The sequence below is a fragment of the Sminthopsis crassicaudata genome, chromosome 2 (genome assembly GCF_048593235.1).
Source record: "Sminthopsis crassicaudata isolate SCR6 chromosome 2, ASM4859323v1, whole genome shotgun sequence".
Lineage (NCBI taxonomy): Eukaryota > Metazoa > Chordata > Mammalia > Dasyuromorphia > Dasyuridae > Sminthopsis > Sminthopsis crassicaudata.
This window is the reverse complement of record NC_133618.1, coordinates 392,280,930-392,297,140: the sequence shown is the minus strand read 5'-3', so window position 1 is coordinate 392,297,140 and position 16,211 is coordinate 392,280,930. Positions and strand designations below refer to the sequence as shown.

Genomic DNA, 16,211 nt, shown 5'->3' with positions numbered 1-16,211 from the left:
CTAATATGTACATGTAAAATATAGCTATCTGTCTCTATAATAAATCTCATTCAATTCAATTAGCATTTATTACCTACATAGACCAGAAAAAAAATTTAAAGAACATTCCTTGACCTCAAGGAATTTGCTTCTTTTTATTTTAAATATCTGTTATTTTTACAACACCTGCCCCCCATAACCTTCTAAAATGATATCTTATAACAGAGAATAATAGCAAAAACTAGTATAGATAATGGCTCTGCACATCACTGTAGCAGTCTTCATCCATGGTTTCAATTAGTGTAAAAAAGGGAAGGAAATAAATACTCCTATCTTTTTTTTGAGACTTAGTCATTATAATTTTATAACTTATAATTTTATAAACAACTTTTTGTTGTTTTGTTATTATTGTGCTTTCCATTTATACAATTGTAGTCTTTGTGTATATTGTTTTCCAATGCTAATTTCATGTTACACATTTCATAAATCTTCTCTTGCTTCTCTGTTCTTCACATTCATATAGTGCAAAAATATTCCATTACATGCAACTATCACCATTTGTTTAGTCATTCCCTAGAATATGAAAAACTACTTTGTTTTCATTTCTTTGCTGCTATAAAATGTGCCATAGAGGTTTACAATCACACTGGATGAAAACAATAAGTGTGTGTGTATGTTTGTGTGTATGTGTGTATGAATAAGAAACATTTTAGGAGGAGAGCTCCCACATATTAGAGACATCAGGGAATGTTTTTCATAGACAATAAACTAAATCTTTAAAAAAGCTCTAGATTGATTCTTAGAGAAGGAGTTGAGAAAGGAGTACATTCCAGATATGAAGGATGGAAAACCTATTCAAGGCACAAAAGTTGGAAGGATGAAATATCAAGATCAAAAAACTTCGAGTCAATTTGACTGGATCATAGAGTGTATAAAAGAGAGCAATGAATAATAAGTTTTGAAAATTAAGCAGAAACGAAGTTGTGAAGGGTTTGAATGCCAATCTGAGGCGTTTGAATTTTTTCCTAGAGGCAATTGAAATGTTTGTATTTACACACATATTTCAATTGACGAACATATTTATTCCATTTACCTATAAATACATGTATATATTATATATGTGTATGCATGTTTTTGTGCATACATAATGTCAGAGCAAGTAATATTTTAGGAGAAGAACCGCTTACTATTCTTAAGCAAGGAAGTGTCACGCTTAGATATGCTTTAAGATTATTTTGTCTGCTGTGGGGGAAATGGTTTAGAGAAGGAGAAACTGCAAGCCAACCATTCCATTAAGAAGTTGTTTCAATAGTCCAGATGAGATATGATGAGGGCCTGAACTAGGGTGGTGAGTGAGTGTTGAAAAAGGAACAGATGTTAAGGAAGAATTTATAGCATTTGATGGCTAATAAAACTATATTTTTCCTAATGCTGATTTTACTTTGTAAAACTGTCTTGGTCATGTCTCTTATAGGCAGGAAATCAAAATATAAGAGACTGGTGCTTGTGGTTTTGAGCAGAGATTTCACCACACCTTGCTCTTCAGTCCCCTCAGAGTTTTGCCTTGACCTTGAGGTCAAAAGAACTAGTGAGAGCAAGAAGGAGGAAGAACAATGAATGGGACAGAAGATCTTCATGGCAAGAAAAATGAAGATGCAAGACTTTGAAAATGTGAGGGGTTGGGCTCTTGCCAATAGCTAAAGTTTCCCTGCTAGATAGTCTATAAAGCTTTGCTGAGTGGCAGAAAAACAGTGTGCAGGGCTTAGGGGAATTTAGAGATGCTTATTGTTGTTATAATGTAAAAGAATTCTCTATCTGATAGTGATACTGATATTGAATATTTTTACTCTAGGGCTTTTTTAGAATAAAGCAGTCCAGCCTTCTCTTATTTAACTTACTTTCTGTTATCACTCATGCTCATGTAATACCAAAGAGTGGAATGACTAGTCATTGTCTCCTTTTCCCTTCTTCCTTTACTGGTTATAGCCTACGCATTTTTGGGTTAGAACAGTTTGTACCTTTAATGATAACTTAATGGTGGGGTTGATTGTGTTTTTGCACAAACTAAAAAAAAGATAGCTATCATAATCTTGTTAAATCTATTTTATCTAAAAGAACATGAGAGAATAGGTGTAGGGAAGAAAAACCTTGAAGGGAGAAATATAGTGTTGGGGTTTATTTACATAAAATTCAAGTTAGGATTGTCAGGTTAAGATTGCTGGATATGGATTTAAGTCAAACAACAGTAGAGATGATAGTTTGTTTAAGAAAAAAGAGAATGATTATTGGAATCAAACATTCCTAAGATATTGGGAGCCAGTACATGGTCATAGTAGAGTGGGGCAGTAGGAAATATATGGCAAAGTGACAGCAATTTTAACCTTAAAGCTGGCCTTGACTTTGTCCTTTGCCCAGAAAATTAAAACTGAGTTTGAAAGGGGAAGCATGACCTCAAGGGAAACTGCAGGGAGGGTGGGGTGAATTGTATGAGTATATTCGGTTGGTTCCTGGTTAGGTCAGAGACTGAGAGTTTAGCTTGCCTTTCCGGCCAACACCACAAAGCTGGCTATGCTTTATAAACACATTAATATGAACACACACCTCCTTTTTATTTTTTACCCTATTAAAAAACAGAATGGTTTACTGAATAGAAACTGACTTTAGACCTCAGAAGAAACCTTTAGGTTTCAAGTCCTACATTTTTTGGACAAGGTCAAAGAGGAGATGCCATGACATGCAAGTGAGCTGGATTCAAGAGAGACAAAGTCACCTGCCTTACTTTCCCCTCGAGAGCCATCTGAGTTCAGTGGCCAAATAGAGATCAGAATGACTGGAGATGGCCCTGGATGCAATGGGAAACCTTGGTCTTTTTAAATTAAGGGGTTCAACAGTCCTCAATTTGACTGAGGTCACACCCATTCAGTGATTGAGGCTAAGTAGCAATTAAAGCAAAGAATCTCTTCTTTTACTTAGTCCAAAAAAAAAATCTAAATAAATAAATGAATAAATGAATGAATGAATGAATTTGGAAGGGAAAAACCCTCAGGATTTCTGGCCAAAGCAGAAATGACTGCTATCTATGTTCAATCTGAGTCAATCAGGACCCAAACAATGATCAAAGGGACCTTTAGGACCCAGGAGGCCAATTAGATTCAGACTGATTTTGGTTTAAGCCTTAGTCCTTAAAAAAGAAATCTAGCCAGTAAACCTCAAGATATCTTGGAAGGGTTCATTAGAAAGACCTTAACTTAAAAAGGTCAAGATCTCCCATTTCATCCAGGGCCACTTTCAGTCATTTTGATCTATATTTTGCCAAAGGACCCAGATGGCTCTGGAAGGGAAAAGTGAGACAGGTGATCTTGCCCAGCCCTCCCTCACTTAAATCCAATTCACTTGCATGTCATGGTATTATCTTCCCAATATCATAATAGTCCTCTTCCAGAACGAAGGGCAAACAACAGAGACACATCCAGACGATGTCATCCTAGATTATTCATTAAACTTCTAATGTCTCAGGAAACTCTCTTAAGATTATGAGTTGCAGAGAAAGTACTGACCTTCATTCATCATCATAATACCTAATACTGCATATAGTTTTTTTAAATTTATTTTTTGCAATTTGTGAAGAGTTTTATTTACAAACACCAAAGGAGTTTCTTCTTTAGGCATGCACTATATTAATAAAATCACAAGTTGAATTAAAAGGAGGAAACAGTATGTTTCCATCACATTATACTTGCTTAAAAAGCAAAGTAACAAAAACAGAAAAAGAACTTTAGAATTTATTGTATGACATTGGGATGATTCCGGAAGACGTTATACTTTCAGAGTAGGTGTGATATGTTGGGATGAATGGGAAACACTGTGTGGTACAGTATTGATTCTGGAACCATAGGACCTAGGCTCAGATCTCATGACTAATAACTGTATCTCATTTCTGTCTTTTTACAAGTTATTCTATCTCAATCCTCAGATTTCTATTCTCTAAAATGATGGGGTTAAATTAGATGATATCTGAGATTCCCATGTCTATGGTATTTTTATTTTTCTCTCTTCTGAAGAAAATTCTTTAGAAATGTCCATCTCCCCTTCCCCAATCTTCTCTCAATTTTTCAGACTAGTCTTTGGTGAATAGAGTTATAAAATGCCTTTAAGAAAGAAGAAAAGGCACACTGTCTATATGTGTAGAATAAATTTAGCATTTAATGTTACCATTTGTTCTTTTTACTAAGTTAAATTGTTAATTGCTGTTCTAAAATTATTTTATTATAATCAATATACTCATTTTCTATACTTGATCCCTGGAGCAATGTTGCAGTGGGCATAATTTTTAAAAATCAAAGAAATTCATTAAATAAATAATTAGTTTAAGCATATAAAATACTTAATTAAAATAATAGCAAGCATAATAGCTCTGGGTAAAATAGTACTGAAACATATAAATGTGCACATTTGTACATGTAATTACAGCCTCAGGTTGCCACTCCATTAGTTTAAAAATATAGATTTGGCACAAAGCCTAGAAGGTCATCAAAAAGGGATTTGATAGACCTATACAGGCAAGGGATTCCTGTCTCGGACCTTCCACTGAATAAGTCCTCCATCCAGTTGCCCCAAATCTAAATTGGGTAACCACTAGCAAAGGCAGATGGTGAATTTCATCTGTCACAGGAACTCAGTTGGTGGAGGGAGGTGTTTGTAATACCTGAGGGTGTTGCTTAAAAATTAATTCAGGCACAACTAAAGTTGACCAGCAAAAAAATCTTGTCTTATTTAAGTGGATAGGTAATTTAGTTGTTCCATTTTTATGATGTTTTTCATTTTAAATCTCAAGGAATTAATTAGGCTTTGAAATATGAAGCATACTGACTCTCTGTAAACTCTTTAATGAGCCAATAGTGAGGCTTACTCTGCCTGTCTAGCCAATCAGAAATAATAGTGCCTTGAATTTTAAAATCGTGGCCCCAAGGCTAAGCATATTTCCAAAGCATTCTTTGCTATATCCTAAACAATATAGGTTGACTGTCATTAATTCATCTAAATTATTTTTAGTAAATAATATTTTATTTTTTATAATCACACATAAAGAGTTTTCAACATTCATTTTCATAAGATTTTGAGTTTGAATTTTTTTCCATCCTTCCCTTCCCTCCCCACTCCCCAAGATTGCAAATAATCTGATAGGTTATAAATGTGCAATCATGTTAAGCCTATTTCCACATTAGTCATGTTGTGAAAGAAGAAGCAAAACAAAAGGGGAAAACAATGAAAAAAAGTGAAAATAGTATGTTTCAATTAACATCCAAACCCAGTAGTTCTTTTTCTGGATCTTGATAGTATTTCCCATCATGTATCTAAGATTTTCTTGAACCAATTCACTTTTTTTTTTCTCTATCAGACTTCTGTGAAGCTCTTTTTCAGTAGAATTAATGGGTCATCTTGTTAGAACTACAGATACATGAAACCTTGTCTTTTCATGTTAAAAGTACCAGTAGTCATTTCTTTCCTCTGCAATCGTTCATGGAGTCCAGCTGCTACATATGAATTTTCAGAAGAGATTGTATTCCAGTTCTTGAAGCCAGCCATTAATACCTTCTGTGTAAGCAATCTTTCATCTGTTTTTCCTCTGTAAAAATGACTCTTCTCTCCTTCTACTCTTTTTACTTTCTTCTTGTTTGATTTTTATGAACTTGATTTTCTTCCAATATGGCAGTTTTATTGAAAAAAAGATTTTGATTTTTCCTAGTCTAAACCCTAAAATATTTTATGTGACTATATCAGTAAACATGCATTAATCTATAAATCAGACAATATACCTGTGATAGATGCAGAGTATGTAAAGACAAAAATAAACAGTGTCTTCCCTCAAAGAGATTATATTATATGAAGGGAAACAAGATACTTACTCAAGTATATACTAAATATACACATAAAGTAAAATAAAAAGTAATAATTATATGTACAACATAAATATGAGATAATTTCAAAGGGAGAGTGAAAAAGTACTAACAGTAGAAAGCAGAGGGAAATCAGAAAAAGCTTCTGGAATGAAGTACTTGAACTGAGTATTACTTTTCTCTCATTTTAGTCACAGTAGAAACAGTACCTTCAACTAAATTCATTCAACAGCTGGGCATTTATCTGTATGCTAATAATAACAGTCCTTTATGAAGCACTTTAAAGGTTGCAAAGCACTTTGCATGTATTATCCCACTTGACCCTAGCATCACCCCCAAGAGGGAAATATTACAGAAATTACTGACCCTGTTTTAACTGGTGAGGAAACTGAGGTTCAAAAATGTTAAATAGCTTGTCCATAGGTACAGAGCATAGGGTTTGAACAAGTCAAGAATTCTATCCAGTTGACCATAGTTGTTCTTCTTTGTTTATATATCCACAAAGATACTCATATATATTGATCCACTTTGTGCCTTTCAGACTTAAGGAATAGATATATAGTCTAATAAAAAAATTGTGATCAAGTTTTTACCAATCCTGTTTTGGAAAATATGTTTCTATTTCACTGTTTAAGTTTTCTTGGAAACAGCTGAAAAAATGTGTAACCTGTTCCCTGAGGACAGTTTTTAATAACCCTGTTCTTATTTACCCTCACTATAAGGGAACCCACAAAATAGGTGTAGCTAGACATTTATCAGCTCCAGCTGTTTTGTCTTCCCCAGTAATGCTTTTGGTTTCATGGGAAGCTCCATGGAAGTTATAAGATACTTCCCTTGAGTTGTTTGTTCTACAACAAACTGTATTAGAACCTGACCTAACCTAAAGGCATATCACAAAGTCAGTAATCATTGTTTCATAATGGGACATTAATACTACTCCAACTAATGTTTTTTTTTTCTCTTGAAATAGTTATTTTCGTAATTTTTCCCCTTTTACTCCCGCCTCTAAGGAAAATGTTGACTTTTTCCTCCCCAAAGACAAAATCTTTCCATTTTCCATTCCTCTCCTCCTGCCTCTAGATTCTTCCATTTTTCTTATCCACTAATTCCTTCCTTGGTGCCTATAGACATGCCCAAGCCTCCATTATTTTTTGGCAATCTCCACTTGATTGTACCATTTTTTTGAAAGTAATAACCCATGTTTTTTGCCTTTCTTTTACAGTCAAATTCTAGAAAAAATACTCTTCTTGTGATGTACATTTCCTAGCCTAAATTTTTTATTTCAATTTTTTTGCAATCTGGCTTCCAATGTCATTAATCTCTGAAACTGCTCACTTCAACGTTACTATTGAAGTACTTCTTTGCCAGATTCTATGGTGTTTTTTAATCTTTATCCTTAATATACCTTCTAAAACATAAAACATTGTTGATTTCTCTCTCTTTAAGAATACTTTTTACACTCTGAATTTTCATTACATTCCTCTCAGTGCTCCTGTTCCCTATCTGATTCTTCTTTCTCAGCCTTCTTCATATTCTTCCCACACTTGTAAGTGTACTACAGAATTCTGTCCTGGAATCTCTTGTCTTCTTTTCTCTTTTTCAGTGAACTCAAGTTCTCTTCAGTTCAATAATCATCACTGTGTAAGTTATCCCACATGTCACCCGTTTATTAGGCCTTTTTTTTTTTTTTAAGGTGTGTGTGTGTGTGTGTGTGTGTGTGTGTGTGTGTGTATGTGTGTGTGTGTGTGTTCTAAGGGTCCTCCCAGCTCTGACATTCTGTGTTCTAAGGTCCCTTGCAGCCCTATGCTCTATGCTCTAAGGACCCTCATAGTACTTTTATTCTGGGTTCTAAAGACCCTTCCAAACCTGACATTCTATGTTTTTTTTTGTTGTTTTTTTTTTGATTCTTGGAATTATAGGACTTGTTGGGTCACCTTGACAGGCAAGACAAGGACTTCCAGAACAAAGATTAGAAGGAAGTCTTCCATCATTGCTCAATTAGATTACCAACTTTGCCCTGAAAAGGGTGAAATTTTGGGCCAGGGATACAAAAGATTAAGTCATCTTTTAGGATAATAGAAATACTATTTTAAAGAGTTAATGAATAAGAAGGAGCCTGGAAGTCTGGTTTGCTTTTTTTTTTTTGGGGGGGGGGGGAGGGTTAGTGGGGAAGGATTGAAAGGGACTGAAGAGTAGAAAAGAATATGTCTAACCCATAGGGATTTAGTATTGTTCTCATCTTCTCCATTCTTTCTTTAAGGGGATAAAACTTCCAAATCTATGAACATCTCCCCTGCCAGCTTCCCCACACCTTCCATAGTGGCTTCCCCTCCCAGACTTCCCACTCTAGTTTCTTTACCACTTCCCACAATGATTTCCCCCTCCACTCCCACCTCTCAGAGTGGCTCCCCCCCTTCCTGCTTTTCAGGCCCTTCAAATAGATTGTATAAGTTTAAATAGAATTAATGTTTTTCTTGTAAAAATTAAAATTCTTTTAATTTCCCCTATTTATCAACAAGACAATATTGTGTTTTTACTTTGCCAGATTTGCATCCTCAATGTTGTCCTAGCCTCACTACTTTCCCGCAAGTCACATTTCCAATCTTGTTATTTGGACCTCACTCTATCTCTATATCTCTCTCTCTCACACACACATAATACATATGCATATATATTATATAATTATAATAGTGTATATAAATATGTGTATTTTCTTATCCCAATTCACATAGCCACCACCCTATTTCATGCCCTCATCACTTCTTACCTGGAATATTGAAATTGCTTTCTATTTGATTTATCTAAAGCATGATATTGGTAATGTAACTTTCCCATTCAGTAAATTCCAATAGCTCCCTATTAATTCAAGTACCAAAAACAAATTTCTGTTTGGCATTCAAAAGTCTTCACTGTCTGGTTTTAGCCCATATACCCAGTCTTATGATGCTTTACTCTCACATCATGCACTCAAAGATCCAGCCAGATTGGCTTTCTTACTTATTTCTTACTTACTTATTTATTAGTTTATCAAGGATAGCTAGCTTAGAGTAGGTCTTTAATTTTAGTCACCTGCTCATTTCTTTCTACTTATTTCGTAGATAGTTTTTATGATCAATAGATGTAGCAATCAATTTCTACTTTTTTATTGTTAATCAAATGTCCTGAGAATTATCTTTATCCTTTGTGACAAGGAAATGTTTATCTTTCTACAGGTATCTGGGAATGATTAATCCTGTGTGATTAAAGATTTGTTCCATCATCATCATCATCATCATCATCATCATCATCATCATCATCATCATTATATTCAACTTCAGAAGCAACACTATGACTTTTCTTTTGTGAATTTCTCACATATTATAGAAAAAGGGGTTCTAATTAAGGATAAAGAATGCCCTATCTGCAGAATTAACCAAAAGCCAAAAGAGAATAAAGAGTAGGAAAAGAGGAATTCATACCTGGCAGAGAGGACAAACTTTGATCAAGTGCTAATTTGTTAATTGTTCATATGTGTGCTAATGAAACAAGTGATAACCAGCTGATCAAATTTCCTCACCTCTTTAGCTAAAAGATCAAGTCTTCAGTTCTTTTAAAAGTAAGGCTTGTTTAATGTGTTAAATCAGCTCACAGACCACTTTCTAGGTTAGCGAAGTCTCAGAGCTTCAGAGCAACACCTTCTTGAAATAAAAGCTGCAAAATATATCTGTGAGAAATGTTTACATTTCCTAGAAAAATTATCACTCTGGGGGAAAAAAATAAATGAACTTCTGGAAAGAGAAATCACTGCGGATTTTAGGGTTTTATCCTTGGATCATGTATCAAGAGAAAAAAGTCCAAATACTCTGTGTGTGTATATATGTGAAGTGTATGTGTGAGTGTGTGTTGCACATGCACATATTTGAGGGGTAAAGGTAATAGGATAGAATTCTTCCTTGTGGGCAATACAGAAATAACTTGAGTTAATTATATTAAACCTAAAAAAAACAAATGAAAAACTAATGATAACAGTGAATATTCATAACATTGAAACTAGCTTTCCTTCTTTGTTGTTGAAATTTTGTGCTCTTTGATGGTTATTGACTCATAGAGACTTGGATCAGCTATTACAGGCCAAAATGAAATTCTAGAAATCAAGAAAATTAATTGTGTACAGAAAAGTGACTTGAATTCTCTCTCCAAAGTTTTGGGTACAAAGAAGACAGATTTTGTTACTCTAAAAAAAATAAAAAAGGAAAACAAGGTGACTATTCATTCTTTCACCCTTGTTTCATTACAATATTGCTTCAAAAGATGTGTTTTTAATTTTAATTATTTTACTTTGGGGTAACCTTTAAAAATCTTTATTGATGGAATAGGAAGCTAAGTTTTATCTGCCTTTGTAGTTATATATGAAAAGAGAAAAGGATCATTTGGATAAGTGCCTGAAGAGTCTACCCAATAATACCACATAAGCTTCAATTATATGAAAACATCAGATCTGGATAATTGTAATTTTTTTTCATTTGGCATGTATTGATTCATAAAATTTGAAAAATATCTTTTTTCACAATATCACTCTAAGAACAAGAAGATAGTTTGACTGTTAGTATTCACATTAAGAAAACTGAAGTGACTCCAAGACATCTACTATATATCATTAGAACTGGGTCTTGAACTGATTCTAAGTCCATAAAATGATGCAATTCAATTTATAAAATGGAGATAATAATGGTATCTACCTCACAAAGTTGTTAAAATGGTTAAATGAAATAAAATATAAAATGTGCTACATCATCCCCATCATCATCATTACTATTATGTCTCACACAAAGGGCCTTTCTACTTTATGACATTGTCTCAAACATAGGTAGGAAAGCCTTGGGGAGAAGAGGACAAGGCAGGACTCTTTTCTTATTTTCAATAAGAATAACATCAAGGATCTGTAAAACAGTGTTGGGAGCAAGTGCTTTGACCATCAAGTTTATAGACAAAATATTGAAAATGTTTCTGGCTCCTGCAAATAAAAGTATCAGGTTTGATCACAATGGTTTCTGAATTTCCTGGGACTCCACTGAGACAAAGTAAGAATGCCTCCTTGTTAACATAATTCAGAAGAGAAGCTATCTACCTTTACATCTGTATATGTTGTTTTGCCTCTTTTTTATAGGTGAAATTACAAGGGCAAAAATAAACAGTTCATGAAACGTGATTGGCTCATACATATCCTCATTAACTCCTATCTGTGTGGCTGCATCTTTTTTCTGGCTTATTTCCCACTGATGTTGTATATGAAGTCAAGGAAAAGCAGAAATTTAAGCATTATTTTTCTTGGCCAGCCCTTCTGCATTAAATCTAGCTTGTATCCAGAGCAACATTTACTAAGTGTCTACTACTACAGCAACTAAGGTGCAGAGTAGATAAAACCTCAGGTTTTGGATCAGGAAAACTCATCTTCATCAGTTCAAATCTGGTTCAGACACTTACTAACTCTGGGAACCAAGTCATTTTACTCTATTTCCCTCAAGTACTCATCTGTTTAAAAAAAAATAAAATAAAGGAAATGGCAAATCACTCTTGTATCTTGGACAAGAAAACCCCAAATGGGGTCATGAAGATTCAAACACAACTTAAACAACAAAACAACAACAAAGAAGGGTTTTGAGGACAACTGGGTAGTGCAATAGATAGAGTGCCAGACGTGGATTTAGGAAGACCTGAGTTGAAATCTGCCCTCAGATACTTACTAGGTATAGGACTATGATGGTGGGCAAGTCACTTAACCCTATTTGCTCCAATTTCCTTATATGTAAAATGAACTGGATAAGGAAATGGCAAACCACTCCAAAATCTTTGCCAAAAAACATCCAAAATAAAAGAATTTGGAAGAGTTCAGATACAACTTCAAGTGACTAAACAACAAACAAAAACAAAACAATGTGCTAAAATGATGGTGGTATTCTGGCACTTCATCCTTGGGTTTATAAGGACTTAACAAAGGAATTAGGCAAGTTAATCAATACTGAAAGTACATATATATAAAATGTTTATTTTGCCCTACAATCTTATGGGAAATAGCTGCAGCAATAGAGGAAAAACATAACAGGATATAACCAATGTTTCTTTGCATTGGTTTTTAGGTGAGGATGGGAATAGGATGTACATGATTTGTAGTTTGCAAAGTGACTTCTTCAAAAATATCCCTATGAAAAAGAACAAATAATATGATCATTAAACCCTTATTTCACAGATAAGGACTTTAATGCTATTAACATATACATTCAGGACTTAATGTGGTGTTTCAAAATGCTTTTGCAACTTCTCCCAAGATCATCTGAAGCTGCAGTCATTCTCTGACCTTTATGTAGCACTTCTATGTATTTACTGGGAAGTTCCAAGCTGACCCATCAGTTTGTTTATTCCAGAGTGGAGAATAATTGCTAAGTATATTCCATCCTATCAATGATTCACTGGAAGTTAGTAGTCTTCTGTCCTTGAGCTCTTTCTCTATGGGACACATCATTCAATGTCAATGATATCCATAGACATGGATTTGTGTAACTACCCAATCAGAATGAATCCTGAGGCTCTACTCACTGGGTAAAACTGTCTCCTTTGAAATGTGAGATTGTGATTCAATCTCAATAGCATATATCTCTATTTCCTGTATAATGACAGGAAAGAGACACACACTAGAATTCTCTATTAGATATCAGAAGTTTCTCCTCACCATCATCCCCAAGACATAGGTCTAGTATAGACCTAGAAGTTTCAGAAGACTGAAGTTTCATTTGAGTAAACAATTTACTTGTCTGATTTACATTACTGACAGGAAATCATTTTGCGATAAAGGCACAAGACTTCTAAAGTCACTGTCTCAGTCTATTTGTAACATGGGAACCAGAACTAAGGATTTTGTGCAAAGTCAGAAAGGTAGATATTTCCTCTGCTCATTGAAGAAGACCTCTGACTTTGCTTAGACATAGTTAACCCATTACAGAGTATAGATAATATATCACAATTACTAACCTTGGAAAGAAACGTCATTACCTTTTTTTTTTTTTAATGCTCTTTTTACATATCCTTGGCTCCCTCATACTCTGACTATAACCACAATTCTCAGTTGCATATGGATTATATCATTTCCTCATTTAATACTTCCCATTTCAAGAGGATACAGGCAATTTTGTAAAGCAGGGTGTGAGACTAGTGTTAGGGCAATTTAGCAAAATGGAAGAGTGACTTGTCTAATAAAGAAATGCAGTCTTTCTCAGGAAGTTAGACCAATCAGAGAGATTGAAGATGGAAAGCAGGAGAAAGGAGATAGAATTTCTAAGCTGGAAGATTTCAGGAAAGTGAAGATGTTATGATTAAGGCAGATATAGCCTGTCATAGAAATCTCAGGACTTTAGCAAAAAATCATTACCACCTCTTTGGGACTCCCAGTAATTGAAGGAATCTAAGACCTTCTAAAATCCCTTTCATATCTAAATATATGATCCTGCAAAAGCAGGGCAAAGTTCATTAGCTCTTTCTCCAATGTTACTGAAGATTTTCCTAGAGACTTATCAAAGCTTGAAGACAATTTGCATAGCAAGCTTGTTAACTACCAAGAGCATGATGGGATTAAAGCAGTAAATAAAAAGTGACCTATATTTTTAACCCTTACCATAGAAAAACTCAGAGGGAATTATAGAGTATGGGAATTAGGGCGAGGGGTACAGCAAACTGCCTATACCCTAGTCCTGATTTATTAAAGAACCAAGAATTGTTCTATCAAGTTAGGAAAGGTCTTGATAAACAAATGAGATGAAAAATGAGTTTATTAGGCTCAAAGACATATTGGTCCAGGACAGACTCGCCCAAATAGACAGACAGACAGACAGACAGACAGACAGACAGACAGACAAATAAATAAATAAATGATTACTATCCTGCACCCCTCCCCCCAAAGAAAAGTTCACTACAGCAGTGGTTGCTTGCTCCAGCAGATGGCAATAGTGGCTCAATGGAGAAGCCAAAGTAAATAAATAGCAGGAGACACTTAATAGAGTAATAATAAATGGCAACTTCAGAGAGAGAAACAGTATCTACAGAGGCAGGGAGGAGCTTCCATGGGTGGGAGCAGGATAGGGCTGCAGCAACAGAGGGAAAGTAGAGTGACAAGAGCAAGGGAAGCTTCAAAACTAAGACAATGAAGCTACAAGAGGTGGAAGCTAGAAAACTCAAGGCAAGGTAGGTTTCCAGGAAATGGCGATCTGAGAGGTGTTTCTGCATTTGTGCAACCTGTTCTCACATAGGACACTGAATTTTCTGAGTATCCACTAGTATGTAGGAAAGTATGTATGATTCTTCATGTATAACTACTCTGATTATCTCTTATTAGCTACTATGTTATTCTATCCCAACTAAGTACTTTGTTATTTGATTTATGGTATCTGACCTGGTCAGTTGATAGAAAATGCATTGAATGGCAGCTTGAAATTTTATTTGCATTATTGTAATAAATCAATGACCACCACACTAAACACAGAATAGCTTTGGGAGCTAAAGTTGATGGGGATCAGTGCTACATAGAAAAGAAATTTGCCAACCTCAAGTTAGTATGAGAGATGAGAGTTATTATAATTTACATTGTTATCTCTTATTCCAGGGAATATATGTTTCTGCATTTCTTGCATCTGGGGCTGATACTCTATGTTTTGTTTTTTTTGTTTTTTTTTTAGAAATCCAATTTTTTTTAATTATAGTTTTTTTATTGATAGAGCATTTTCATGGGTAATTTTTACAACATTGTCCTTTGCACTCACTTCTGTTCCAACTTTTCCCCTTCCCTCACTCCACCCCTCCCCTACATGGCAGGCAGTCTTATACATGTTAAACATGTTAAAGTATATCTTAGATATAATATATGTGTCCGGATCCATACAGTTCTCTAGTTGCACAAGAAACATTGGATTCTGAATGTAAAAATAACCTGGGAAGGAAAAACAAAAATGCAAGTAGTCCACATTCATTTCCCAGAATTCCTTCTCTGGGTGTAGCTGATTCTGTCCATCATCGATCAATTGGATCTGAATTAGATCTTCTCTTTGTTGAAGATATCCACTTCCATCAGAATACATCCTCATACAGTATCATTGTTGAAGTGTATAATGATCTCCTAGTTCTATTCATTTCACTCAGCATTAGCTCATGTAAGTCTCTCCAAGCCTCTCTGCATTCTTCCTGTTGGCCATTTCTTACAGAATAATAATATTCCATAACATTTAGAAATACAATTTGACCATGCAAATAGATCTCATGGCCTGGGACACCAGGTCCAGCATATCTTATCTATAGAAATCCATTTTTGCCAAAGATGAGAAATACTGAAAAGTTATGTATTCACACAATGTGGTAAACTTCAAAGTAATGTAAGATATCACTTGTAACTACCACTGACCCAGGGGTTTTCAGAATGTGAGAAATTAAGGAAGGTTAAGATTCCACAGAACAATTATGTTTTAATCTTTCAGAAGCCTTGAAAAAACAAGGAATTGAGGAATTGAGAAAGCCACAAGTTTAAGATAGTAGGTAATCCAGCTCAAACTGGTTGGGATCAATGATTTGAGTTGACCAAATCACTATTGTGTCTGCTTAATAGACTATTTGAACATTAAATAATACATCCCCTAGTAAGAGGTTTCCACCATTTTTGAATATAGGATTTATGATGAGGGAAGGGGCACATGCTTATACATATTTAGAGGGACACATACAATGGGTATATCAGAAAGATTGTAACCTGGAAGGGAATAGACCAATCTGTTCTCTGAAGGGAGGGAAGTGCGCAGAGTTAACAAGTATAAAGCCTCTCTCACTTCTGTGATCAATGCTCCCTCTTCCTAAAGAGAAGCAGAACCTGCTTCTGGCCAGAAATGTTAAGACTGTTCCTTAAGATTCTTCTTTAATGAATTTTCCTCAATATCTGATTCTCCATATGAAGTGTGTTTCTAACAGTAAATATTCAGGCAACATAATTAAAATTCAATGCACTTTGATTAAATGCCTAATAGAACCAAAGTACTGTGCTAGTCAAAGAGGCAGAATCAAATATGGCCTTTTCCTTCAAGGAGATCAAAACTTAGTTTCACGTGCACAAAATAATAATTAAAAGCAATATCTGTCATTGTCAAATCACTTTAAGGCTTGCAAAGCACTTGACACAAATTTTTTTCAGTTAATCATCATAATGAGCTGATGAGTTAGATATTACAATTGATGCCATTTTATACAATAGAAAATGGAAGGCGAGAGAGTCTGAATGACTGATCCAGTTATGCATCTAGCAAGTGTCTGGGGAGGTATTTGAATTCA

General features: G+C 34.7%; 1 long non-coding RNA gene across 1 annotated transcript in view; it reads left to right on the top strand.

The window, feature by feature from the left end:
* Positions 1-14,019: 14,019 nt before the first annotated feature.
* LOC141553538 (uncharacterized) overlaps positions 14,020-16,211 on the top strand; it is a 59,377-nt gene continuing 57,185 nt past the window's right edge. The window contains exon 1 of the long non-coding RNA XR_012485506.1: positions 14,020-14,087. This is a non-coding gene — a long non-coding RNA (uncharacterized LOC141553538). The remainder of the gene's footprint in view (positions 14,088-16,211) is intronic.